We start from the raw sequence: 27,689 nt of genomic DNA on the forward strand, positions 1-27,689 counted from the left end.
AGCAAATAAATTCAAGAAACCTTGCACACAATGTGTGTCATCTTTAATTTCATACCTAGGCCTGTATGGCACTCAATTAAAAGATTACCCTGTGTAAGCGAAGTCGTCATATTTTTGTCTTATTACCTGTCCTTATTGACTGTTTCTTTTTACAACTAGAAACAAAACAACCACAAGGCCTGATTGCATAGTTTACTGTATTGTCTGTTATATTATTCAGTGTGCAAGAAATTATATTACATAGGCTAATAGGTACTGCAATGCTCTGTTGAAATTAAACAAGACAAATAATCAAATTTAGCAAATATCACATTAAAAGAATAACCTATAAAAAAAGTTACAGAAATGGGACAATAAAAAAACAAAAAACAAAAAAAACGCTGTTAATATACTTGGAAAAATAATGTACAGCTTTTCTGCATACTGGTCCACACAACCGTATTTTTTGTGCATATTATTTATACAGACCAACATAAAAGTGTGAACTGTATAATATGGAAGGATGATTCATCTAAACTTTCAAATATGTATTTATTTAAAATCCAAATATAAGTCATAGTTTTCTCCAGAAATAATACAGTTTATTTTAGTAGTTTATTTTTGTATGTTTCAGTGTTGACTTCATTTGGATCAAAAGTATTATTTCTTATAGTTTTAAAAGAGCACGTTGCATCTGATGGATTTTTTTTTCTCCTACCACAGTTTGTAAATAGTTTGTGTAGGCCGCATATGCAGTGCAGCCAAGGATTTACAGAGTTCAAAGGCTCACAGGAAAGTTTCGGAAACTGAAACCAAATCCTGGAAAGAAATCTGTGAACTCTGTTCTGCTGATTCATGTTTTAGTTTATCAAGGAAGTGATTATTAAAAAAAAAAAAGTTTGCCAGATGTGTGTGTTGTTTTTGTTTGTTTTTTTTTTGTTTTTTTTTAATTAATTAATTAATTTATTTTTATTTATTTGCACATTAAAAAAAAAAAAAAAAATCCCCTGGTGAGTAACTTATGACTGCTCTATACTGTAGTGTTGTGCTGTACCTTCACCACAAGGATACTGTTAGGAGCAGAAGAATGCTAGATACAGTAAACATAATTTGAATACTACATGTATCTACATAACTTGTTTACAGTGTAATAATAACTTGTGTTAACAAACTTTTCGTTTTATTGGCTATGCACCTGTGTATGTCTCGTTCCCTTTTTTGCATCTATTTGCATGTTTTGTTGCTTATGTTAAGTAATTAACACTTCAAGATACTGACTTCATACCTGGAACACCGCTACATTATTGATTCTTTTAGTTAAGGTTGATTGTGGTTGCAGTACAAGAAAAAATTGCCATTTTGTGCCAATTATGTTAAAAAAGCTGTATGAGATATGTGTCAGCGCCTCAGTTTGAGGTAGTGACTTTATGTGCAGGGTTATATAAACCTTTAATGCTAAATGAGTTGGTGACTAAAACATGTAAATGTCACGTACAGTACAGTGTTACTGTATCTTCATGGGTCACACTTACTATCTCCCATCGGAAGCAAGGGCCGGATTAACCCTTCACGGGGCCCTAGGCAAAGATACATTTCTGGGCCCCTATCTTGTATGAATAACAACAAATATATGATTGTGTATATATTAGCTTAACTCGCGCTCCACCAATTTGCAAAAGGTATTGTTTTTGTTTTGAAGTTATTATACATGGTTTTGATCAGAAACAGTCAATTGAACTGAACTGAACGATTGCTGAACGACTGACTCTGCCAGAAACAGTTCAATTGAGGGTGGTGTGCTAAATACATTTCAAAATAAATTTGGAAAAACCTGAAGCCTACGTCAAATCCAATAACAGAGCTTGATAATCACCTTTCACGATTTACTGAATAAAAATACAACAGGTCAGATATGAACAACAGTACCATGCTGATTGTTATCCAATTAAAAATAAAAACATGATACTTCTATATAGGAGGGTGCTCAAATTTTTGGCCACTAACTGTAGGTCCCCCATAGTCCACAAAAATATATATAATAAACAAACACACCTGCAGATAGTCAAATCAGGTCTGCCAACCTTGTCATTTTGTTTTTACTGACATACAGATTTACAGTGGCCTTTTTTTTTTTTTTTTACTGACTAAGATCCATCAAGCCTTAATGGACAGTTGGCAACCTTCAGTCAAATGCAGTTTAACGTGGTTTACTTCTTTCTCAATCGCCAGTTCAACAAAGGCAGTGCGCTTTCCTTGCTTTACTGTTGATAGGATGTGTTTTTTGATCCGCTTCGTTAAAGAAAATTCCCTTTCTTCCGGGTCGGGATAATGTTTTCAGCGGTACGGGGGTTTCAGCACTGATTTGTAAAAATATTTCTAATGCCCCTCTTTGCCGCTTGTATTCTCCTTCTTCCTGTTTCTCGTGTTTACACTTTGCTGCACATGAAAGAGACATTGTTTGCTGTATTCAAGCAAAATCAGACTGACCTGGCTGGAATGTACTCGTGTCACCGCGCGAAAGTGAGCGAGACAGTAAGTTCAGGGTCAGCCACTTAGATTTTGTGTGAACACAAGTGAGATACACTGCCTCGGTTGAAATGTCAGTGAGTGAAGTTCTTCCAGTTTGCTTGTAATTCCGTATCTGTTTTAAAAAAAAAAAAAAACATTTTCGTTTTGGGCCCTAGGCAGGTGCCTAGTTTGCCTATGCATTAATCCGGCCCTGATCGGAAGGCTATAATAAATATATATTTTTTTGTATTTCTAGAGAACCGGTTGTACAATTATGATTACATTTGCCAAGGTTCTTCTTGGTCACACGTTCTTGAATGTGTGTAATATTTTTGGAATATATAAAGGGCGTCTTTCATTCTGTAAGTAATTTGATAGTTTTACATATATCTGGAGAACTGCTTGTCCAAATGTGATGAAACTTACCAAGGGCCGCCTTTACTGAATAAGATATTCAGTGTACCATAATCTCAGGGTATATTAAGGCAGTGTGTCTGGTCTGTCCTGTATACCACTTACATTTTAACATGTATCTAGAGAACACTTGTCCAGTTGTGATGCACCTTGATAATAACATTCTTTAGTTATTGAGTGCATCATAATCTTGGAGTACATAGAGATGTCCGTCCAACTGTCTGTCTCTCCGTCGCTTTTAACATGCTAAAAAAGTACTTAATTGGTGTGAAACCTGGACTAGACATCAGATTCCCAGGCTATGAAGGCATTTGTCCATCTGTCTGTCACATTTTTATATCCGTATGAAGTGGATCTGTTGGTGATGTTACTGATATTTAATGATGTCATTTACAGCTGTTGCAGGAATGAATTGCACTGTTAACTTTAGGGGTTGCAGGTCAAACTGTATTTAAGCTGAGAAGTCTGTGATGAACATGTAAAAGAATAGACTTCCTGGACATACATATTTGAATTTGATTCAGCATCAACAACATGGCTTTATTTGGATATTCTTTCAAAATTCAAGCACATTTTCAAACGTGAAAAATCATTGTTTGTCCCAGCACTAAAACTGGTAAATACTTTAGAGCCTGGATGGTTGACAAAGCTGGTATCTAGACCAAATCATGATTGATGATCATTTAACAAGGGGTGTGCCAGTTCATTGATTAGTTCTCAATGTAGAGAGTTAAGAGGAATATTCCATTGCTGGAATATATACAAACATGCACCATATGACCTAAACTATGTTTATTAATATTTCAATAATAGAGTATCAAACAAAGCACTGTTATGGCATGTTGGTAACTGTAGTTTTGTAAATAAAAAGGATGCATAGGATTTATTAATGTCAAACTCACAAATGTGGAAACACAGTTACATATAAAATCACTTGCAGGCTTTCGCTCTCCTTAGCACCTTTATTATTATTATTATTATTATTATTATTATTATTATTATTTATTTATTTATTTATTTATTTATTTATTTATTTATTTCTTAGCAGACACTCTTATCCAGGGCGACTTATAATTGTTACAAGATATCACATTATACATTATACAGATATCATTACAATATCATTACAATACATACAATTAACCATTTATACAGTTGGGTTTTTACTGGAGCAATCTAGGTAAAGTACCTTGCTCAGTCCAGAGCCCTAATCACTACTCCACACTGCTTACACCTTTGTAACTGAACGTAAATGTACATTCTGTTTTAGCTTTAAGTTGTTTTAGTGAATACCCAAAATATGTGGTTTTTTTTTGTTTTTTTTTATAGTGTTGCAAACATTTTCTCAGTTTCTGTATCAAGAGACCCAGCTGTGAAAAAAGCCCCGATGTGAGCTAAACAGGCATTCTCCTGCTACTCCATGCAGCAGTAGGAGGTTATCAATGACATACAGTTCATGAAGAAACACATTTTAAATACTCAAGATTGTTTTTATGTTTTTTCTCTTTTGTGCTTTTGTCCATCCTTCTGGACACATGAAAATATTTTACTGGATTTGACTAATTTTTTATGACTATTTTGGACACATTTTTTTGGTCTACAGTACACAATCAAAGCCTTTTGTTATACTGTAGGTAATTGGTTGTACAGTGGCACCTGTACCTTCTGGAAATGGGTTACACTTGTATGCTTACATGTGAATTTATATTTACTGATGCCCTTGTTTACCCGGGATCTGTTAATGAGCTGTTTTCTTTAGATCATTGTTAAAAAATGCAGCACTAGATCCTGCCATCAGCCAACCACATGGTCTCTGCTATGTGTATCTAATTTAATATCCTTATGAACTGGAACAGTTGCAGCCATAAATATTGCAATATTTTTACATTACTGATTTAATTTTGAATGTGTAGTCATGGCTGGGGATAAATGTCACTGACATGCTTTTCAATAGCTCATGTAGGCTAATGTTCTGTTCTGTGCTTTCAGGTATATTCTGTTATATTTCTAGGGGTATATAGTTAAAGTTAGGAATAAAAATTAAACCAATTTTTTACGCTAAAAAATACAACCCAGGGACTAATGGTATAGTTATGGTTCCTTCATGAGGTGGTTGTTTTTGATAGTTGACCAAAAAAAAAAAAAAAAAAAAAATCTTTTGAATTTAATTTATTTTAAAAAAAAAAAACACTTTTAAAAAGACTTATTGTACCAGTGCAAATACTACTGGATTCCGAAATACTACTGGATTCCGAAATTCTACTGGATTCCGAAATACTGCTGGATTCCACCAGAATCCAGCGTAAAACATTTTCAGCAATGTCAATATCAATAAGACCAGAAGTTCTGTCGGTAAAATGTTTTGAGCATATCAAATTCTACATGTTCTATTGATGAATATAGAATGCACATTTTATTGATGAACATAACTTCGTTAGTGTGATTTGGGAGAGATTATTTCTGTATGTGTTGCTGCTCCCTCAAATGCATCTTGTGGCCCTGACCCCTGACCCCTGACATTTGGGCTACAGTATCCAAAGAGGACTTACCATTACCTTGAAGAAATGTGTAGTACAGTAAGGCCTAACCTTAGATCATCCACAAAATGAAAAATGTACCTAATACTTTTTCTGCCCCACCCCCCCCCCCCCCCCAAAAAAAAAAAAAAAAAAAAAATCAGTTGTAGTACCTGACTGGATATTATGATGTTTGACGCAATTTCATGTTAATTCTGAATTTTAGATTTCTCTAATATCCTAAACATAGAGTTAATAGTCTTCAAAGATCTATTCTTGAAATGTATTTTTGTTTACAACTGTAAGTCACCCTGGATAAGGGCGTCTGCTAAGAAATTAATAATAATTAACATGGAAGAAACACTGTAAATCCTACAGTACAGTTGTTAGTGCAACTACTGTTTCCACATGATTTTTTGTCAGTTTTAAGTTATTGAACTTGGTTTAGGATGCTTAGTAAATTATTATGCTAAATCTTATCAAAGAGTGACATACTGCAGTGTATTGGGTAAGTGGTATTTTTGCATAAATGTAGGGCTTGAATTTTTTTTTTTTTTTTTTTTTATTTAGTTCAGGGTTTTTTCTCCGGTTTATATTATTATTCGTAACAGTCGTTTATAGTTTTGTTCCGTTGAAGACATTTCTGGCAGTCCTGCTTATCATTCAATTTGTGGTTGGAAACTTTGTGCCTTTTCTCTTAGAGACAGTTCATATATGAGCAGTGAACAAACTCCCCAATGGGGTGATATCTGATACGCTATACTGTTGCCAGTCATTTCTTGTTCATGTTTTACTTAGTCAGGTTGGCAATAATGAATCTGTTTACCAGGAATCCCTCTTACAATAGCACCATGAATTCACATTGGATTGAATTCACCACCGCAGAACAGACGCCTCCCCAGTCATCCACATTTTGTGTATAGATTGCATGTTCACTGATGACATACTTCATTTTTAGATACCTTGTACTGCAGTCATTTTATAGATCACAGAATGACGTTTTCCAAAGATCCGGGCAATGACAAGGGGTTGCTTTGAATTAGGGTGTTTATTTTAGATGCTAAATGGATACAGGGATGATCAGGCTTGACGATACATTAGGATACAAGAAGTTAAGCCGCTTTCACACTGGCACTTCTACCCGGGTCTGGACTGGGTTCTGGCTACCCAAGTCACAATCCCTCATAGTGTGAAACCACGTACTTGGGTCGTACCCAGGCTAACATGGGTCCCAGCGACCCACCTCAGGATGTGGGTTGACACTTTCACCCAGGTTGCCGAGACAAAATGCATGACGGCCGACGAAATAACAAACAGCCACGCCTGCGTGAAGGTTTCTCTTCCACAAGGAACGTTTGTTTATTCTGTTTAGCTGTATTTTTGTGGCTTGAGACACCATCAGACAGATTGCAGCAGGGATGTAGAAACATTTGCTCTAATCAACATCTGAGCCGACGGTTCAGTCCAGAGAAGCTGGAAAGCAGTGTGAAATCACGTACCTGACCCGCATGACACCAGGTCCTGACCCGGTTAGAGCATGCCAATGTGAAAGGGGCTTTAGTAGCTGACCTGAAGAACCCTACATTTCCTTTTATACATTAAACAAATTTGATCTGTTTCTCCTCTGATACTGTGGTCTTAAGTTGCAACAAATTGTATAATAGCAACCACAAGGACAAGCAACTGCTAGACTTTTTGCAGTAACTGAGGTGTCAGTCTTTAGGAAGAGTTCACCGTGTTGAGATGATGTACTGTAGCATTGTTTTTATTATTATTTTTTATAATAATTAAGCTACAGTAATTATTGCATTGTACCCTTCAACACAGTTTTAAATTCCTGATTGATTGAGAATTTGTGTTTGATTTATAAATGAACATCTGATTGATATAACATTTACTGGAATTGTACTCTTACATTCTTTTTGACATGTATTCCTTTGTGTGTTTTTTGTCTCTAGGCCTTGAGTGCTGTACTGCAAAGTGGCTTGCATTTTCTGTTCATGTCGATTTACTGATTTGCTGCAGATCAAAGGATAAAACTGGACTTTTATTTCCTGGTTAAAGAAGACCTACAGTGATATCACTTCCTGCAAAATTGTAGACTATATACAAACCAGTTTATTCTATTGAAAAACAGTTCTGGCTTGTGTTCTTTAGTAATCTTTAATTTCATGCAGGTCTTGTGTGGTTTTGCGTGCCCCAAAAAAAGGATTAGGCTCAGGTTTAGAGGAAGAATGATGAGAAGACGTTTTTGGGTGTGGATCTTGTAATGCCCTGACCGTGAGAGTGCACAGAACAGCTATCCTCTTAATATTGTGTGGGGTTTACTTCAAACGTCAAACCGTCAGTCATTTTCATGGAATGACAACCATGTTCCGGCTCTTTCATGCTAGAAGAATACCCTTAGCATGCACTCTTTAATTACATAATGCTGACTTATTCATTGAAATAAAGAATAGACCACCTATGACCAGCTATTCTTTTTTGTGAATTAATTTGAATTATGTAAGAAAAAAAACATGCTATTGATCTCTTTAGGTGGTTTGCCTCCTTTTGTTCTCGAAATTCAGTGGACCTGGAATTTTGATGGATTTGAGAATCATTAATAAATAATATACCACATTTAGACATCTCATGCTGACAATGTTAGTTATGAATCTACCTATAAAGTCAATTAGGCAGAATATCAAAATACTATTTTTTATTTGATATAATATTTACTGGGAATGTATTAGTGTTTATAAACAAAATAAAAATCAGTGCAAATAAAGCACATAAAAAATAAAAAAGAAATTGCGGTTTGATAGCCAGGGTGATTTTTAGGTACGGACAATAAAGTAGTGATCACACGAAGCTGGTTAAGTTGACCTGTAGTCAGTTACAGTATGTCAAACAGACAGCCATGCACAGTATTGCATTAAAACAAATTCATTATTTACTGTAAATGTTTCTACTGAGGCAGATCTGGTTTAGCTTCTGGTGAAAACTACTTGAAAAAGCTTTAAAAACAAGAAGCATGTTCACTTAAAGTTATCAGCCTAATATATAGCATGCCTAAAATGCGGCGTGATATATTTTCATTTTTCTTGTAAATCTTTAAGACCAGACCTACTGTATTCAAATGAGCATGCCATTATTATATGCTAGTTTTAACAAAAATAACACACAAGTACAGTTCAATTGTTCTAGGCTTTTCCTCATAAAGCTTTTTTTTATTAAACCAAAACATACTGTAACAAGTGCAATCCAGAATCATAATCAAATGCACGTTCATATGGACACTGGGCAAATTCTTATATTCTTTGCATAATGGAAGGCATGTCTTTTTAAACTTGCTGCTTTTGCAATGACACATGTCAATTCTGAAGGGGAGTGAAAACTATTTCCAACAAAGGTTTAACCATGTTTTTTTTTTTTGTTTTTTTTTACTATTTTTAATGCACATTTATCAAAGATTATGGATAGTTATGATTAGTAAATCAATCATGGTTTTCATTCGTACTGTCTTTCATATTCTGGTTTGCCATGTAGTTAACATGGTTTGTCATGGTTAATCGTGAAACTGATCCACCCTCAGAATTGGATTCCAGATCAGAGCTAGAATATTTATTTATCATTCCACAAGAGTGCAACACCAGAGCCGGACAGCAGGGCAAGAAATTAACAGGGCAAGGGGAAAAGTACAAGATATTACACACCATCAAGGGAATGCTACACGTCTGTCATTGCAAGTAGACATTTGAAACAGAGCAGCAGTGTCCACTTTAACATCAACAGAAATTGATATACCTTCCGAAAGGCAAAATGCACGTATAGCCTGCTGTATGTGTAACAATGTGTTTAATAATTGCACAATTTGGAGATATAAGGGGTGCACCGATAATCAGTAGCCTTTCATCATGGCACCGATATAAGGGAAAAAAAAAACAGTACGCTATTGACAGTGTGTGTTATTTTATCTGATTTTTAATGTATGCAGATATTCATGCTTGAATTTCTTCCAGCACAGAATTTAATGTTTGGTCAGACTCGCTTACTAATGACATAAGAACATGAGACAGTCATTTGGCTTGCAGTGCTGTGTAACGTGTAATCAACCTGCAGTAAATATGTCTCAAAAGAGCAGTATTTGGAATTTTTAAAACATATCTGAAGACAACAATAGTATAGCAGAGTTGTGTGCAGCAGAACAGACTTGATGCTACATTAAATCCAACGATGAACTGTGAGTAGAACAGTATTGTGATACTTTTTTTTTTTTTTTTTTAAAGCATGTTGAATCATAAATAACATTGATGGTTTCAATAATTATTATTATTATTATTATTATTATTATTATTATTATTATTATTATTATTATAAAGTGTGCTTCAGAATGACAGTATAGAAATGTATTACTGTGCCGTCTTTTGTTAAGTAACAAATTCTAGTTTGAACCAGAAACTAAGTGAACAATGTAAGTTGTGCTACAATTTTAAGCAGTGTATGCTTAAAATAAGAATTTAATGAAAGCTTGCGTAGGCTACCTTTTTTCTTTTCTACGTTACGGTATAGGTAAAAATTATACGCAATGTTTGACAGCAAGTGGCTATAAAAGTTAATGTCGCATAATATGTATTTTTTTTCTACAAGTGTTTTGCAAAAATGCAACATTTTATTTTTGTGTGACTATGTTGTAAGACATAGTCACACAAAAGTAGTTACAGTAGTTTACAATAGCTTACCTGCACTATCTATTATTATTGGTATCCTATCGATATCGGACGATATGGGTAGATAACCGTCGGCTATCGGTATTGGCCAAGATAATCTTTCAGTGCACCCCTAGTGCGTGTGTGTGTGTGTGTGTGTGTGTGTGTGTGTGTGTGTGTGTGTGTGTGTGTGTGTGTGTGTGTGTGTGTGTGTGATCTCAAACAGTAATACAAAAAAGAAAGAAAAAAAAAAGTTTGCTGTTGTAGATTCATTAAGGACATTCTCTTGGAAAATTATGTGACACTAAGTTTTATTGTAGAATGACTTTGTTTTTTCATGTTTTTGGTTACTAAGTTTAAACACTAAAAATAAATATATAAATACCATTGTAACTTACCTTAGGGTATTCTTGAAGTATCGACACACTTGAAGCATAGGCCTGCATCCTAGTTCATTTCATAGTGCTACAGTAATATCAGTAATCCTTGCTGTTAGTGGTACAGTACAACACAGCTTACTGTAGACTTACTGTATTCCCAGGCCTGCAATTGTGATGTTGCTCACCCGAAGTGCTTCTGTATTTCAGTCCCTATAGGTGAGCTGTTAAACTAACACTAATCTTTTTTTTTTCTTTTAAAATGTTTAAGGTTTTGACAGCAGTTTTCACATTATACTGTAGTTGGAAAACAAGGCAGGAAAAAAAATCCCAGATACTTTTGAATTATTAAAAACAAAGTTTCTCTAGAAATGAATAGTAATAATTAAGGGGACTGCTGTTTATCACACAAATTAGTAAGCCTATTTCTTATATTATGATTAAAAAAACACATTTTACTTTGCAACATATGGTTTTATACGTGTGATATCACTGCATTAATCCTACCATCCTGCAGCCTGAAATGAATCCTGGTCTCGTAAATTACCGTAACTGATAACACCATCACAGCTGACCTAAGCTATAATATTTCAGCTTCTGTTGGCGAGTATAGCTGGTGTAAGGGTGAAAAAGGGCAAACAGTCTTATTGCCAGATGTCGGGTAGAGCCATCCATATATGCCAAAGGTTGGAAATGTATGTAAAGTTTATGACTGTTTGCCTAGATGATCTTGCACACTGTTTTTTTTTTGGTATGCTTTTTTTTTGGTCCTGATTTTTTTTCTGGAAACCTTTTCTAGTTTTTTTTTGTTTGTTATTATATAGCCTATATACATTTATTGTTGTCTTTTTAAAATGCCTTTTAAACAAATTGAAAAACATTTCGCTCATAATTATTGATGCAGCGTTGAGAATGATTACATTTGTCGTTAACAAAAATCGATAGTGTCTTTCTAGTCGGTACCCAGCTGTATTCTATGATTCTGTGAAAACTGTTTCACTGTGTCGGAGATGGCTTGGTGGGTGACAAACACAACCAAATTGACACAGTGGCTAAAATAAACAGACACAATAATTCAACAAGTATTGTGCTGATCTAAATCCAGCACGAGTAGCAATTCGTTTAGTTTCTTCATTGTTGCGTCTTTCTCTCCGTCTCCTTTCTCCTCTACTCCACCAACCCGTTAGCTAAAGTTGCCACTATATGTATAGTGGTCGAGGGATTGACTGGTTGTCAGTTACCTCGTTTATCCCTCGACCACATTCTGCACGGGTTTTCTAATGCGCGTGGTCATCAGCCAGTTCTCGCGGGATGTAGTTTGGCAGAGACGAGAGGCAAACATTGACCCTGCCAACTACATTTAACCAAAATAATAATACATAATTTACTCTAAATAACCAAAAATAATAACACAAATACATTGGATAATAATAATAATAATAATAATAATAATAATAATAATAATAATAATAATAATAATAATAATACAACAATAACACTAAACACGGGCGGGGCATACCCTGTCACACACTGCCATTAACTTTAAAGAGTGAGTAGCGGGATTCCGAAAAAATATAGCGTTATACATCCCCACGTGTTGCTACAACTGTTTAAATAACGTGCCTTTACTTTTTCATTTCATTGTTAACATCCTTACAACTTTTTACACTTAGAACTTTTAAACCCTGTTTCAAAGCTCTTTTCAAAATGGCCGCTGTAGCGCACTGGAATTTGAGATCTGTCCTCTAAATCAGGGTTTCCCAATCCTGGTCCCGGGGAACCCTGGGTTTTCTGGTTTTCATTCCAGGTGAGTTCTTAATTACTTAGCTAGACCCTTAATTGAACTATTCATTAGCTTAATTAGATCTTTTTAATTGTTTTCAGCTTTTAAACAGGTAGATTTCAAGTTAGCTATACAATTTTATAAGTAACTTGAAATCGGCAACTTTTTAGGAGCTGAGAACAATTAGGTATAAGGTATAATTAAGCACATTATTAGTTCAATTAAGAGGGCGTCTGCTAAGAAATAAATAATAATAATAATAATAATAATAATAATAATAATAATAATAATAATTTAATTAAGTAATTGAGAACTCGGTTGGAATGAAAACCAGAAGACACAGACCAGGATTGGGAACCACTACTCTAAATCACTGTTTAAAAAAAAAAAAACATAACAAGAAGTGCTCTGGCTTTTCTGTTCCGTATCACATCATGGATCGTTATTGCTGTGTTACCTGTGGGCAATAATCCTTACACGATCAGTGCACTAGAGCAGTCATTTTGAAAATAGCTTTTGAAACAGACTTTAAAGTTACAAGTGTAAAATGTTGTCAGGATGTTAACAATGAAAAGAAAAATTACAGGTATGTTATTTAAACAGCTGTAGCAACACCTGGGAACGTGTAACACTATCTTTCAGAACCCCGCTTCTTATTCTTTAAGCCATATCAATGACACACATCGTTTTCACAGATCCATATTACACTACTTACTGTTTACATGTCGTTTAATCAAATATCACTGATGTCTGATCATGAGTAAAGCCCCAAGGAATGCTTCCATTTTTAGGTTTCTAGTTATTTCTTTAAAGTTAACAAATCAACACTTGGTTGTCATTCTTGGCCATACAGAGCGAAGCAGAGAAATCTGGAACAATAAAAAAACACAAACTTGGGTACAGTATTTACAGTACATTAGGCTACCTCAGATGTATTCCTAATGAAAAATGATATGCTCAAATTGTATTTTTCAATTACGCTTAACTGAAAAAACTGGGTTTTTCGGTTTTAAACAGAACACAGTGCAATCTTCAGCTGTGCGAAACGGGAATCGGCATACTAAAATAACATGTCATTATTAACACGTTTGACATTTGACCTTCAGGTCAAGGTCACAAAATACTGGACTCGTCCTCTGCCTCAATGTTTAGAGATTTAGAACTAAAAGTAGTCGGTGTAGAATTGAAGATTTTACAGGTAAGCATTTGTTCAGTTAGTTAAGTACAAACTCTCTATACCCGTTACTTTAGTAAATCTTTGAAATTAAATTACAGTAGGTCATATCAAACATCAAGAACTGTCTCTTCCTTTCAGCCTAACCTGTTCTGAAGTAGAACAACGATTCGATTTGGTTACAGTTTTGTACAAATGCACTGTTAGGTGCAAACTTTGAGCCTGTCTATTAATTTTTAAGAAAATCCGTATAACTGTAGTGCTGTAGTTCTAGGCCGCCATCTTTCACAAGGCACAGTGCATACTGTATATTGGTTGCAGATGGCAAAACGCATTTTTGTGTCTTTTTTTTGTTGGACAACATGGCGGTCAAGCCCCGTCCTTGGGAACAGTTGCAATGCAAAATGGCTGGCATAGCAGAACTTGGTGACGGTAGCGCTCCCTGTGCTGCCTCTCTATCTATGGTGTCTTTGTTTTGTACGTTCAATATATTAACACATAATTGAGAACCAGCTGTTTATAAGCTTTTGCTACATAGTACAATTTATGAACTCACAAAGAATTGAGGAAGAGTGTTATTTAAAAAATATTATATTAATAAAATAAAAAAAATGATAAAGCAGGCAGGGAATTCTAAGGCCAAGTGTTGATGATCATGCTATTTTAACACTTTTTTAAAGAACTGTATATAAAAATGTATGAAACCTAAATACAAACAAAAAAAAAACAAGGTGGCATTGGCAAAAATGTTATTATGAATCGTGAACTTGACTATGACATCAATAAACCCTATTTGCAAATGAAAACAAAATATTTAAATTGTGCTTAATCTTTGAATGTAAAGCACGCAATATGATCAAATAGCACATGAATTTTAAATAATGTCATTGAGTGGCATGAAGTATTCAAAAAGCTTTTTCCAGATGATGTAATACTTGGCAAATTTCACATACGCAAACGACACTGAAGTACAAAGGAACACATCTGCTAACAAACACCATGTGTCTGATTGCAGGAGTCTGGATGGGTGGATATAATATATAACTATGGGATATGCTTTTAATGAAATGTCTTCATTAACTCCATTCAGAATTAAAAGTGAGTTTAGTTAAAGATATTTGCTCAGTACGTTTGCTAGGAAACAATGGAATTTACACAGCCATATGTTACCTAATAGAGATAGTAAGGTAATATTGTCATTCAGTTTAAATAAGTGTCTGGTTCCAAAGTTCTAAATGAACTGTGTAGGTGTTTGGCGTAGTAGTAAAGTATCTGTACATGTTGAAACCACATGATTTGCCATTCACATGGTTCACAATAATGTTTTCAACTTGTGATTTTATTGTGCATTGTTTAGGTAGTGTGGATAGGGTATACGTTGGTTCCAGTGCACAGGAGTTGATAGTGACCAGTTATTCCAGTTTCATTTCTTATAAGATCTAAGAAAAAACACTCCATCACAGTGACACAGATTTAGACAAGAAATCAGAAGTTTGTAGCGAGTGGAGAGTGTGTTTCAAAAGCATCCAGATCCCTTACACATATGGCATTTAAAAAAAATAAAAATAACATTGTAAGAAAGATGATGTACGGTGTGTGTGTTTGTCATACATATTATAGGGCAAGGCTTGAATTTCATTTGTGTGTGCTGGGGGGTTGTTTCAGCCAATGGGGGGGGGGGGGGGGGATGACAAAAAAAAAGAAGGAACTTTTGCATATAAAAAATGCAAAAGTTCCTTTTTTTTGCCATCCCCCCCTAAAATTGTGTGTGTGTGTGTGTATATATATATATATGTGTATATATGTGTGTGTATATATATATATATATATATATATATATATATATATATATATATATATATATATATATATATATATATTTCAACAATATATTCATGACAAGTTAGGTTGGGTAGAGAGCTGCATAGTGTACCTTTGGAAACCCTGAAGTGATTGCCTGTTTTTAGAGAAGAAACGCGGAACCAGATAGCATATATTTTAGCGATGAAGGACGGTCGGTATAAGTGTTGTATTGTGTAAGATGCAGTACAATGTAAAATTAGCATCCATTTCAGTTAACTATTAATGGACATTGGATAAAATGAATGGGACACACAGTACAGTTAGTAAAGAAGATTGGTCTGGTGTTAATTATTACAAAAGCTTCGGCCATAGGTTGTGCTACTGTATTAATGTTAGTTCTTTCTGTCCAACAGCAGTGTTATTTAGGTATTTGTATATTCAAATAACATTGGCATTAAAAATACTGGCTCTGGGTAAATTCCTGGAATTTTGTGAATAGGAACTTTATTATGCATTGCAGGTGTTTGACTTTTATCAACAGATAGCCATACTAACAGACAGTCATATCTTTCCCACTGGTTTACTGCTTTATTCAACTTTAAGCAGCAGGCCTTCTATTATGCAGAGGGTATTGGTGTTAAATACCAGAAAAAAAAGCCAAATTAATATCTGCCAAATGTACTCTGTCAAAAAGTATCAAACTGAACCTGCAGGTGTGGTTGCTCTGCAGTATTGGTTATAAATTGCCAGTGCCATTGAAAATGTGTGGATATTAAACTACAGGGAAGCAATACATTAAAAAAAAAAAAAAAAAAAAAAAGAAAAGAAATTGGTCGGCCTCCCAGACATTCAAAGCAGGCTTGCTGAATAAAAGATAGAACTGGCAAACCACTAGATGAACTTACTGAAAGAGACTAAACAACTTTCTGTATTCATTAAAATGTTATACTAGCAGTGGTCAAGCAAACAACATTCTGTATTCATTAAAATGTCCTAATAGCAGTGGTCAAGCAGGCCTCTGAACCAAGCGTGTGCCCCATGGTGGCAGTAGTACTGTAGGGCAGCCTTTGTTACTAGGCTGCTTCAGTGTGCTTGTTTAAACTTGCAGCTGTGCAGTGTTCATTATGGTTGCTTCATCATTAAACTATTCATATCAGCACGCTGTTAAAAAACATAAGTGGAGATGCAGTAGTAACTGGTGCCTGATCTCCCTTCAAAACCACTGACTTGTGGTCCTGTCCAGAAGAAATGTATGTGAATAACACATAAAGCACACCCTTCTATAAGTTTACCGTGGTCATTTTGCAGTTTTCCCATGCTTTTCCCATAGCTATACTATGCATTTACAATGCTTACCTATGCTTTACAATGCCTTCACTATGCTTTATTACACTTTGCTGTGCTTGTACTGTGGGCTCATTTTTATAAGGATCATTAATAATACCAGCTAATGGTTCCTGTTTTACAACAAGGGTCAAATACTCTTCCCTCTGCTTTCACTTGATGGCAGCACCAGGTATCATGACTCATGGCTAGTGTATTTTGTGAGTGAGGCGAATTTGTTCGTTTCTGGCTTTTTTTCCCCAACTTGTCAAGAAAGCAAACTGTTGTTATTTTTACAATCAATGAGAATAAGTATTCATAAAGCAAGTGACATATTTCTTAATCCTAAATAGGGATGCAATTTGGTTGTGATTTGTTTAGGTTTTTTTATCAACTCTTTTAGCTGTTTTAAAACTGAAAAAACAGATTGCATTTTTGTAGCCAAGGAAACAGGACATACCATTATTACATACATGTTGTGGTGTGTGTGTGTGTTTTTTTTTGTTTGTTTGTTTTTTTAACGGTGACAAGCTGAATACTGTGTTATTGCATCACTCATATGAATGTATTATACAACTAGACACAATGTCAAAAGAATAACATAATGTATTCCTGGTACCTCCGTTGTTGCCATGGTCCGTTGGAAGTGGCAAATCCTGTGCAAATCATGTGTGAGTAGAACTACAGATCATGATGGTTTTTCAAAATTGAAATGATTTAATCAATATGTTGGCTTCAAAGTGACCAAAATGTTTGGCAGAATTTTTAAATAATTTCTGATGAGGAAACACTTTTATTTAATTTAAAATGTCTATATATATATATATATATATATATATTTATTTATTTATTTATTTATTTATTTTTATTTATTTATTGTCAGCCAGAAAACTAAAGCCAGAACTCGGGGCTGCCACCAGCCCCTCAAAACCATATGCAAAGTTCCTGTTTAGAATGCTTGTTTATTATGGTCTGTTACAGACCTGGGTTCAATTAAAATTGCAATGACAGTAGAGTTGTTTGATGAAATGACAATTCCATTACTAATTGCATTTCCAATGATGCTGCAGTAATTACAATTGTACTAAAAAGTAACATAAACAACTACACACATTAACATGCTGTACTCTATTTATTCTAAATGGCCAAGCAATAATCACAGGTACAAATACAGAGTGTAGATTTACAGCTCGATTTCCTATGGGTGCCTGCCACCAAATCCTGCCATGTGCCCCACTGTGAAATCTGTATATATTTTTTTTGCACTTGCTTTCATATTTTTTTCTAAACAATGGTACAGGAAACACATACAGTATCTGCTGCAGAAGGTGAAACACCAGGTACCAAAAGCTTGTCTTGAGTGTCTGCTGTCATCCCTCTATCACGTAACATATTACTGTACACCAAGTATATATTACAGAATACATGTCTTTGTTAGTCATGTGAGCAACAGCACATTTACAAAACAAGGATGGCAGGTCTTTCGAAATGTTTGCTCCACCCTTTTATGTTCAGAGCTTGATTCTAAACCATGGTCTTACACCTTTACCCTTATATTTCTCAGATTTCCAGTCTTTATGCAAATCATTTTTCCACCACTGCACGTTTGTATGCAAATGTCACAATTGGGCAAGGTAACATAAAAGTTAATGCCACACAGCACCTTTTAATCGGGCCCTGCAGAACAGAAGAGTTCATAAGATTATATTTTTAAAATTTTGAAATACAGTAAATATAGTTCACCTTGTGTCCCAAGGATAAGCCGTGGTTTGGTTCTGGAATTATCGCCTTACTTTCAGTAAATAAAGAGTTAATTGAAGACTAGAGTTAAAAATTACGAATAGCATTTGTTGTTGTTACACAACCAAGGGTGAAATATAGTTGAATTGCTGTTGACCTATTTTCATATTCAAATGAGCTTAATTAAACGGACCTACGGTAGCTGTAGATTTTGAGCCTTTGGAAAATGTTCAGGTTTTCATAGCATTTAACCAAGAGAGTATTGGTCCTTAATTGATTTTCACATACATTTATTAAAACCGGCCTCTTTCAACACAGTTTCCTGTTTGGATATGAGATACCCTAATGTTTTGTACAGCGTTTCTAGTAAAAGGAACACAGAGTCCTTGGAAAGTGCATATTCGTCATAGTATTATAATATATAATTTAGGTAAATGAGCAGTAAATGTTTTTTTTTTTTTTCATAGTTCACGTTAGCTTGAGGCCCGATTTTAACATTTAAAAGCAGTTAATTTACAGTTTGAATATATTTCTATTAAAGATACAGTTCCCCACAGTCCTGTTAAAGTTTGCAGTACAACACAATTCCCTGTTTAGTACATTCTTCTATAGTTTAGCCTTCTGTACATTGTAATTTATCAGAAAACATTCCCCATTGATACAATTTTACATTTTATTTACAACCACCCAAGGTCGTTTCTGCTATAAATTGAAGACTTAATTAACCAAGGTAGGAGGCCAGGGATTTTACCTGTACTTAAGATTGAACTGGGCACTTAAAAAAAAGTGCCATGGGATTGCTTTTTAAATATCAAACAAGCAGACCTCTGTTTAAGCTGTCATCTGAAGGATGGCACCTTCTACTAGGCCACAATGTCCCCTGACACAATACTGGGGTTGAGCTGTGACCCGAAGGAAAGATTGCTCACTAAAGAGGATGTGGTACAGTATGTATATTAACTTCACTGTAACTTATAGACTGAGACAAGGTTTTCTGCAGTTCATAGTTCAGTTTTTATAGATGTTGTTCAAATGGAAATGCTGAGTATTTACAGTTGTGCCCATTAGTCAATGCATTGCAACGTTTATTGTGTTGCAATACAAAAATAATTGGTTACATATTTTATTAAAGATAGATAATAGATGTATTGCAGATCTATATTGTGGAGTACCCTTCTATTAATATATGTATCGCGCTGGTGGAGTAAAACTGCAACACATAGTGTTGTGTGTTTTAAGTGTTCTAAACAGTAGCAGATTAAAATACCGCCAACAATTAAATGTGAAATAAGGACCAAACCTTTTCTGACTTATTTAAATGGCAGCAGTATTTTTTAGATTTAATTGAATAATAGACTGTGATGTATTTAGTTAGATGCATAAGTGGGTTTGGAGTTTATTCTTTAAAAAAAAAAAAAAAAAAAAATCTACATTTTGTAGTATTTCACGACAGTGGGTAGGATCTCCAGTACAGTGTGTTTGTTTGTTTCACAAACTGTTTCACAATACATTACAGAAATGTAAATGCAAAGTCAAATTGGGTGTGCGTCAAATTGTCTTGTTGCTTCTTGGCAGACTGGAAATCATTTCCCTGGAACACAAGGTGAAGCTACATGCAAAACAGGGGTTTTAGCAAACCATCTGCAGAAGTACAACATCATTCCAGTTGGGACTTAGGCATGTGCAATACTTTATTCGAATAATCGTTTAGAAAATTAGTAATCGTATAATCTATCTTCGTATTGCAACAAATATAAATGGTCTGATGTATTACTTCAATGTTGGTATTCTGTAAGCATTATTTTCGCAAGTGGCACGTTAATGTAAAGTATAATAGTTTAATCGTTTAGTAAATCATGTATATTCGATTTATTAAAATATAGATGTTTTACAAAGCTACCACTGGTGCCTCCTGTCTTATTTGAGCTAGTGACTTCCTATTTGCAGGGTCAGCCGTATATATAAACACTGTGTGCTAAATTTGTTGGTGACCTTGCCAAGTTATGGATGCCATGTTTCTTGGAGTATGCTTTTAAGTTGTTGTTTTAATATCTGGTAAATGGGTGTATTCTTTAATTCTCAGTTAAAACCCATTACCTGTGTTGTCCAGAACAAATTAACCATTTCACTCCTACAGAGTTTTAACTTGACGATATAAATGAAACAGACCACACACTACAGTGTTTTAAGTTGACTATATAAATGAAACAGACCACACACTACAGTGTTTTAACTTGACTATATAAATGAAACAGACCACACACTTTCCCGTAGTGTCCATGGTTTATGATTGTTTGGAGGCGAGTACTGTAACATTAATGCTGTTTTAATCGTTTCACTGCCTTTGTTTAACCTTTGGCCATATCAATGTTACAGATCTTTTTCACATATCCGTAGTACTTCATGTTTAAAAACCTTCCAATCAGATACCGTATGCCATCCCCTTACCTTATGCTGAGGATGCTTTCTGTTTGTTGTCAATCTTGCATTATGTTATTTTAGCTCGTTATTTTATTTATTTAAATTTTTTTTCTCAATTGATTGTACCACCACAGGAACATGACACACCAAATACTTTCATAAAAACAACAACAATAATAAAATAATAAAAACACACATGCATAGATATATAGATATATAGATATATAGATCTATATATACATATATATATATATATATATACATATATATATATATATATATATATATATAATATATAATATATAATGTGTACAGACACATATATACATATACATACCGCTGGTTCTGAATTATAAGTCTACAGCTATAGAATTAACACATTTTACTTCATAAAGTCGAATGAAACCTGCTGAATAATGTTATGCTAACATATTGAATTACATACTGCTCTGTAGTTTTCCATATACTTAACAAAAAACTGATTGAAAAATTGAATAATGTGACATTTCAAAATCTAGCGTGAAATACTGTACTACTAATTATGGCTTCTGGTAGACTTTTTTGCAATATAATTTTGTAGTTTCTTTAATTACACAATGTTAAATAAAATCCTAAAATGTGTAGGTGATGCTATACTGTAGTGGCCATAGCTGTACACTACAGTATTGTTAGATAGATCTGGCAGAGCTGTGTGACACAAGCAACCCGCTAAAGTCGGCTGAATGTGAATCTTTTACTCCTACCATTCTTTACAGACCTGTCTGCCCAGAACAAGCATCAAAAATAAATAGACTGCAGAATGTCCAAGTTTCTTAAAAAAAAAAAAAAAAACCTTGTCTGTTGAAAGATCTAGTAAGCATCTTCTTGTCAAACTCCACCTTGTACACAACACTGTGTGATAACTTATGTGGCCTCAAATGGATTTAAAACATCTTCCATAGAAAACTGTTTTATTTCTGAAATTCAGAATATTACCCCCTTGAAAGTTCCACTTCAGAACTATGAATGTTGTATTCTGGATATAGAGCCCTATTCACAGAACTGTAAGGGCAGTTTTAAGGTTTTTTTTTTTTGTTTGTTTTGTTTTTTAAGTAATGTTTTGTGAATTGTTGTGTTAATAAACAGTCTTAGGTTAAACAGCGTTTTGAAAACTGGGGAAACTAATAACCCCCCCTATAAGACAGTTGAAAAAGGTTCTATGAACTTTAACCTTGATTTAACTATTGAAAATGGTCTTTTAAAAAAACATTCCTTAAAATAGTCTTTTTGTGAATAGGGTCTATAATAACACACTTCCTCTACAACCACGGGGTAAAATGTGTACGTTTTGCTGTAGTTTACAGTTTGTTTCATTCTTTGAATAATTTGTACACCCCTAATCATGTTGAGCTGGGAATACAATACCTCATTCGCCTGATTAGTCAAAAAGCTGTAACTAATTACATTAGTTTTGTAGCAGCGTTCGAAGTGATTCACCTAAGGTTATTTGTTAATTAAGAGAAGTTTGTTTTGTAATACATATCATCTTTAGCCAAATAATAATTAACCTTTTTGTTGAAAAAGATTATGTTCTCATTAATTATATTTTACTTTTAACTTAATGTTGATTCACACCGTCTTTTTATTCTGTAATTTTCCACCTTAAAGTAAATGTATTTAGTTGAAATATAAAACAACCTAGTGCTGACTATCTCCTTATTGGTTATGCATTGGGCATGTCCTACAGGGATAGACTGATAAAACATTATTCAAATACCCATAACAATCACCCAATGCCATATTATTTTTGATGTATTTACTGTAAATTGTTTATAGTACATTTGCCATCATTTAACCGTATCATTGCAGGTACTGTAAGAACACCTGATGCAGTATACTGTAGGTGTGATTTCTGCTGGGTTAAACCATATTTTTGTGTTGCATTGCACATTTAATCTGTACAATATCTGCAATGAAGGAATTATTTTTTTATTTTATTTATTTATTGTTTAAGTTAATTATTAAATCAGGGGTTTCCTTCTTCCTCATAACTGCTCACCGGCAGGCTTATAACTAACCACAGGCCTCTCCAGACACAGAGGTATTTATTATGTTGTTACATTTAATCTGTTCATTTTATTGTAACATTGTAGCAAGACTGTACTTTTCTTCTGGTGTACCTTAGGTTATCTTGTGCAGCATCTGTTTCAATGTTCTTGATCCTTATCAGTCCTTACTGCCATTTTTCAATGGAGAGGGCAGGAATGTGTAAGAAAAGCAGGCTTGAAATGTCCCTTGCCTGAACCACACACTACCTACATTGATACCTGGACGACTTTGTTGCTAATCAAAGCTGAAAGGCATGAAAAGGAAGATGTAGCTTGCTCTTTCCTCAGTGTCATTAGGTTGTCAAGAACTAGAAGTGTTAGCTTGCTATGCAAGTCAGAGTTTGAGTTAGCAATTGTCCTTTTGTCTCAATGGGTAAATCTCCTGGTTTAAATAAATACATTAAAAAAGACCTACTGTAAACATGCAGTCTAACTGGATAGACAGTGAAGATGTATACATTTTTACAGAACCATAAAAAAAAACACAACAGGTTTTTGGATTGGATGCAAACATTCACAATATGTTAAAGTTGAAACATTTAGGAAACTAAATTAAATCTAACATCCCAAATGTACCTACTGTATGCACCATCTCAGCTATTCTGTAAATAGCATGTTCCCCAGCATTGCCTGCCAGAACCGTGTTTAAAACCCCTCTACTATTACACTGTAAATAAAAAAGTACTTTCAATCATAATATGAACCTAGCAGAGTCATGTTACTTTAATTTGACTTGATAGCTAGTAGTAGTAGTAGTAAAGAAGGAAAAGTGCAATGGATAATGGTGTTTTTTTTCTCTTTTTTTATTATTGTTTCAGGTTTTGCCATTGCAGAATCACCTAGGAAAGACCAGAGTATGTATCAAAACCTCTCTCTCTCTCTCTCTCTCTCTCTCTCTCTCTCTCTCTCTCTCTCTCTCTCTCTCTCTCTCTCTCTATATATATATATATATATATATATATATATATATATATATATATATATATATATAATTTATTTTAAATACCAAATGTGGCCGGAATTTGGAAAATTGGGGTTAAATTAAGCTACACATTTTGTTTTGCTGCTAGACCATCTGTGAAATAAACCTTTAGTTCTGTGGTTCTCAAGGTCATTTAACATGCCTGTTAGACAGCTGACACTGTCAGAGGTGCAGAAAACAATGAAGGGAAAGATTTGGCATTTTTTAAAATTTGTTTCCCCTTTGTTGTACTCTTTTTTTTAAATATTGGTAAACTGGAAAAATTTGACTGCAACATTTCAGGTGTGTCTCACCCTGTACTTGCACCTTTGCAATGTAGAAGGAGGCCCACAACATGCAATACAATGTTGTTTGTTTGAGCTGTTTGAATGGATATGAGATTTGATTTCATGATGCATGAAATGTAATATTGTTTATTTTGGAGCGTGAAATAACAAATGATGTTTTTAAAATGTTGACTGTTGGGCAATAATAAGGCAACAGTATTTTCTGTACCTTCTGTACTGAAGTGTTCTTTTACATTATTCAGCAGTGACATTCAAAACAGCCCAATTGCAGTTAATTTTCATTCATCTGTATTTGATTTGCCAAGAAAAAACATATTTAACTGAAGCTGGATATGCATGCTGCTTAGCCTAATTACTAATATAATGGAAACATACTAACAGGTTATTTTTTTATAGGCTCAAACATCATTATCAAATAGCAGTATTGGTCAGGGTTCAGTCCAAGGTTAAATGTTAGGTTTCATATTTAATGGTTAGCTACAGTATTTTTTAAACTCCGGTTTAGTCGGTTTCTTAAATAATTTATTGTGAAGCTTAAAATAATATTTTCATTATCATATTGATTTGCATACTGCTATAGCATTTTTTAAATTTTTCTGGTGCAATACATTTTTAAATATCCAAGACTGACATACTGTACATTGTTGCCACATTGTCAAACCTGGTGAATGACACACAGGATACATAGTTGGTGAGTAAGGATTTAATGTGCGCTGTTGAAATCAATGTAGGTTTCCATAAAAAAAGAAAAAAAGTAGAACACAGGTAAGCAAAAACATTGAAGTCTTTTGCAAATATAGCCTATTTACTGTGGCATACATTGCTAGCGTTGTTTGGACCTGGCAGACAGGATATTGACACAGATTTTAAATGAACACAGACTATTGGTTTTTCTAGGGTTCATGAAACTTCAGGATTTGATTTAAATAGTTGTTTTTCTGAAAAGCCAAGTCAAAGACATGCAGAGAATTATACAGTTCAGGATCACTGCCTCTTCCTACAAAGCTTCAAGTTCATGGGCTTGCCTTTCTATTATCTAATGCCACACTTCAGTAATTGCTGTGGGAGGTTTGCAGGGTCTGCACTGTGCAGAGCATAGACAGCATAACAAATGCTTTACTGCTTTTAACAGCGATTTGGACGCAGACTTTGTTTATTCAAAAAAAATATTTTCTGATAATGTATTAAAATAAATCTTTAAAACTGGTCAGCTGTGTTAGTCAATTAAGTACTTTTTTGGAGAGCAAGTGACTGTTTATTATATATATATATATATATATATATATATATATATATATATATATATATATAATTTTTTTTTTTTTTTTTTTTGAAGGAGCGGCCATTATAATTGCAGATTAATGCTACAGTATGTATTGTTGAGTGTACCGTGCTTACTGAGACAGTTTGTAGGTGGGGTTAGAAAAGGGCCTGTTTTGTCAAAACAGAGAACAGTTGTAACCAAAAACATAATTTAATAAAAGTAAAAATAAAACCGAACTGAATTGAAGTTAAAACCTGCAGTGTTAAGAGTCAAAGTAAAGTACAGTACTGTATGCCTATTCTTCTCTAATGTGAGAAATGCTAATTAGGTGACGTGCCATTTCGCTGTTGTTAACCTACTTTCAGCTGTCATTTTCAACTCTAATTTTCAGTGAACCCCAAATTCATTTTCTTGTGGTGAGAAGACAGCATACATTAGGTTAATGCCAACTCACTTTTCAGTCGTATTTTTAAACCTTAGCAAACTCCATACATGGCCATTCAGGTATTTCACTGATTTAAAAAATGCCTTTTGGATTCTAATAGTGCTTGGGACTCTTCCAAGCTGTATCTATGTCTGAGTTAACCTAGCTACCCATATGGTTCCCTACAGACCTGGTGGGATCACTGAAATGCTAAAAGAAAATGTCTGGGAAATAAATAAAAGTTGCTAAAACAAGTGTGAATTTTGTGCAGATTATGAAGTATTACATATTTCAATTTACACTAGTTGCTGTTCATTTTCAAATTCTAAATGCAGACCCCTTAAAAACGGTTCTAACTAAGCCTCATGGAATGTATTATATAGTAATAAATGTATTACTGTTTTTGCAGTTTTATTGTTTTGAATTGCTGATTTCTGTTAAGCACCTTGAGATGGCTCTGCCATAAAAAGCGCTATACAAATAAAGTTTGATTTGATTCTCCATGATTTTACCAAGAGCACATTGTAAATGCTCTCCTATTTATAAAAAAAATACAAAATACAGAATGTACATTTTACATCTGGAACCCCCCCTCCCCATTCAAAATAGCTAACTGCATAAGATAGCAAACAACAAAAAAAGTGTCATACTGACTAGATGAAAATAAACCCAACAACAGATACAAGTAGCCTTTTAAATCGCTAAAATGAAGAACATGATTAAAAGAGGGCATATAAACCATACTCTACAGAGTTTAAACAAACTGAGATTGATCGGCTGGAAAAGGGCAAGAAGCTTTTTGAAAGAATGATGGACTCCACTGGTTCGAAATGCAAGATGTGGACGACAATATTCTGAATCTGTAATTGCTTTTTGCAAAGAAAATAATGTTTGACTCGTGCCAAAAGAAAACAAAAGTAGTAGGTAGGCTTTCTGTTACTTGTAGCTACCCGTACGCTTCGCAGTTTTCTATGTACATTTTAAAAATGATTTATTTTGTTATACATCATGTGTTAAATCCTGCACAGTCATTTTTTTTGATGGCCGGAAATTACAGCCATCTTTTATACATATGGGTCTATGTGTTGTGATACTGGACCTAATAAGCACTGTAGTTATATCAGTGGTACTTTTATTACACAGATTGCCATTTACATTATCAATGCAAAAAACAATCTACCTTTTATTAATCCCTTTTTACCGGTTTCATTGAATGAAGTAACACAGGCAAATGGCCTAATTTGTATACAGTATGCACTTTGGCATGGATCTGTAGATGTTTTGTTTATGATCTAGATTAAAGCTGGTTACATCTATTTGCTTAAACTAGCAGACAAAGGCCCATGTGGTTTTTCAGGAAAAAGTTGAGTCCTCATCACAAGAGTTCACTGAATAAATTAAGGCATAGTGCCCATGTACTGGTAAATGCATAGGATTGTAATGCACTGACTCAATACTAGCACACTCGGCATGAGTGAACCACATCACTTACCAGTGCCACCACCAGCTCCTCTTCCTCCACCTACAAGTAACATTGCAATAACTTGTTTTGAAATGTTGATGGATTGTTAAGTTTTGTCACCACATTCCTAATTTATACAATTGACTGGATCCATCCAATTCTGCTTAGCTCCTGTGTATCTGAATCCAAGTTGATATGATTACAGGTGGAATCCTCCACCCACAACAACTGTTTAGATTTTCTCATAGCATAGCATGATAAAAAAATAAGTGTCTACTTGTAACTTAAGCTTGAACTGTTAAACACCTGCTTTTGCTTAGCATTAAAGTACATTTTGAGGAAAAAGAAAATATACCCCCTCTCTTACTATGCTGTACAATTTCCCTAAATACAGTACTGTCTGCTTGGAGTTAATGTTGGGATTTTTATTTTTACATCATGTGGTCTGAGGAAT

At 34.3% G+C, this 27,689-nt stretch overlaps 1 protein-coding gene across 6 annotated transcripts in view; it reads left to right on the plus strand.

The window, feature by feature from the left end:
- LOC117962453 (zinc finger and BTB domain-containing protein 20-like) overlaps window positions 1–27,689 on the plus strand; it is a 145,490-nt gene that overhangs the window by 13,404 nt on the left and 104,397 nt on the right. For 5 of the 6 annotated variants that reach the window (XM_059028431.1, XM_059028427.1, XM_059028425.1 and 2 more), the window contains one exon: window positions 23,635–23,670. The exons of the other annotated variant lie outside the window; for it this stretch is intronic. The gene's annotated coding sequence lies outside the window, so the exon portion shown is untranslated. The remainder of the gene's footprint in view (window positions 1–23,634; window positions 23,671–27,689) is intronic. 6 annotated transcript variants of the gene reach the window in all.

Source organism: Acipenser ruthenus, chromosome 8, assembly GCF_902713425.1.
Source record: "Acipenser ruthenus chromosome 8, fAciRut3.2 maternal haplotype, whole genome shotgun sequence".
NCBI lineage: Eukaryota > Metazoa > Chordata > Actinopteri > Acipenseriformes > Acipenseridae > Acipenser > Acipenser ruthenus.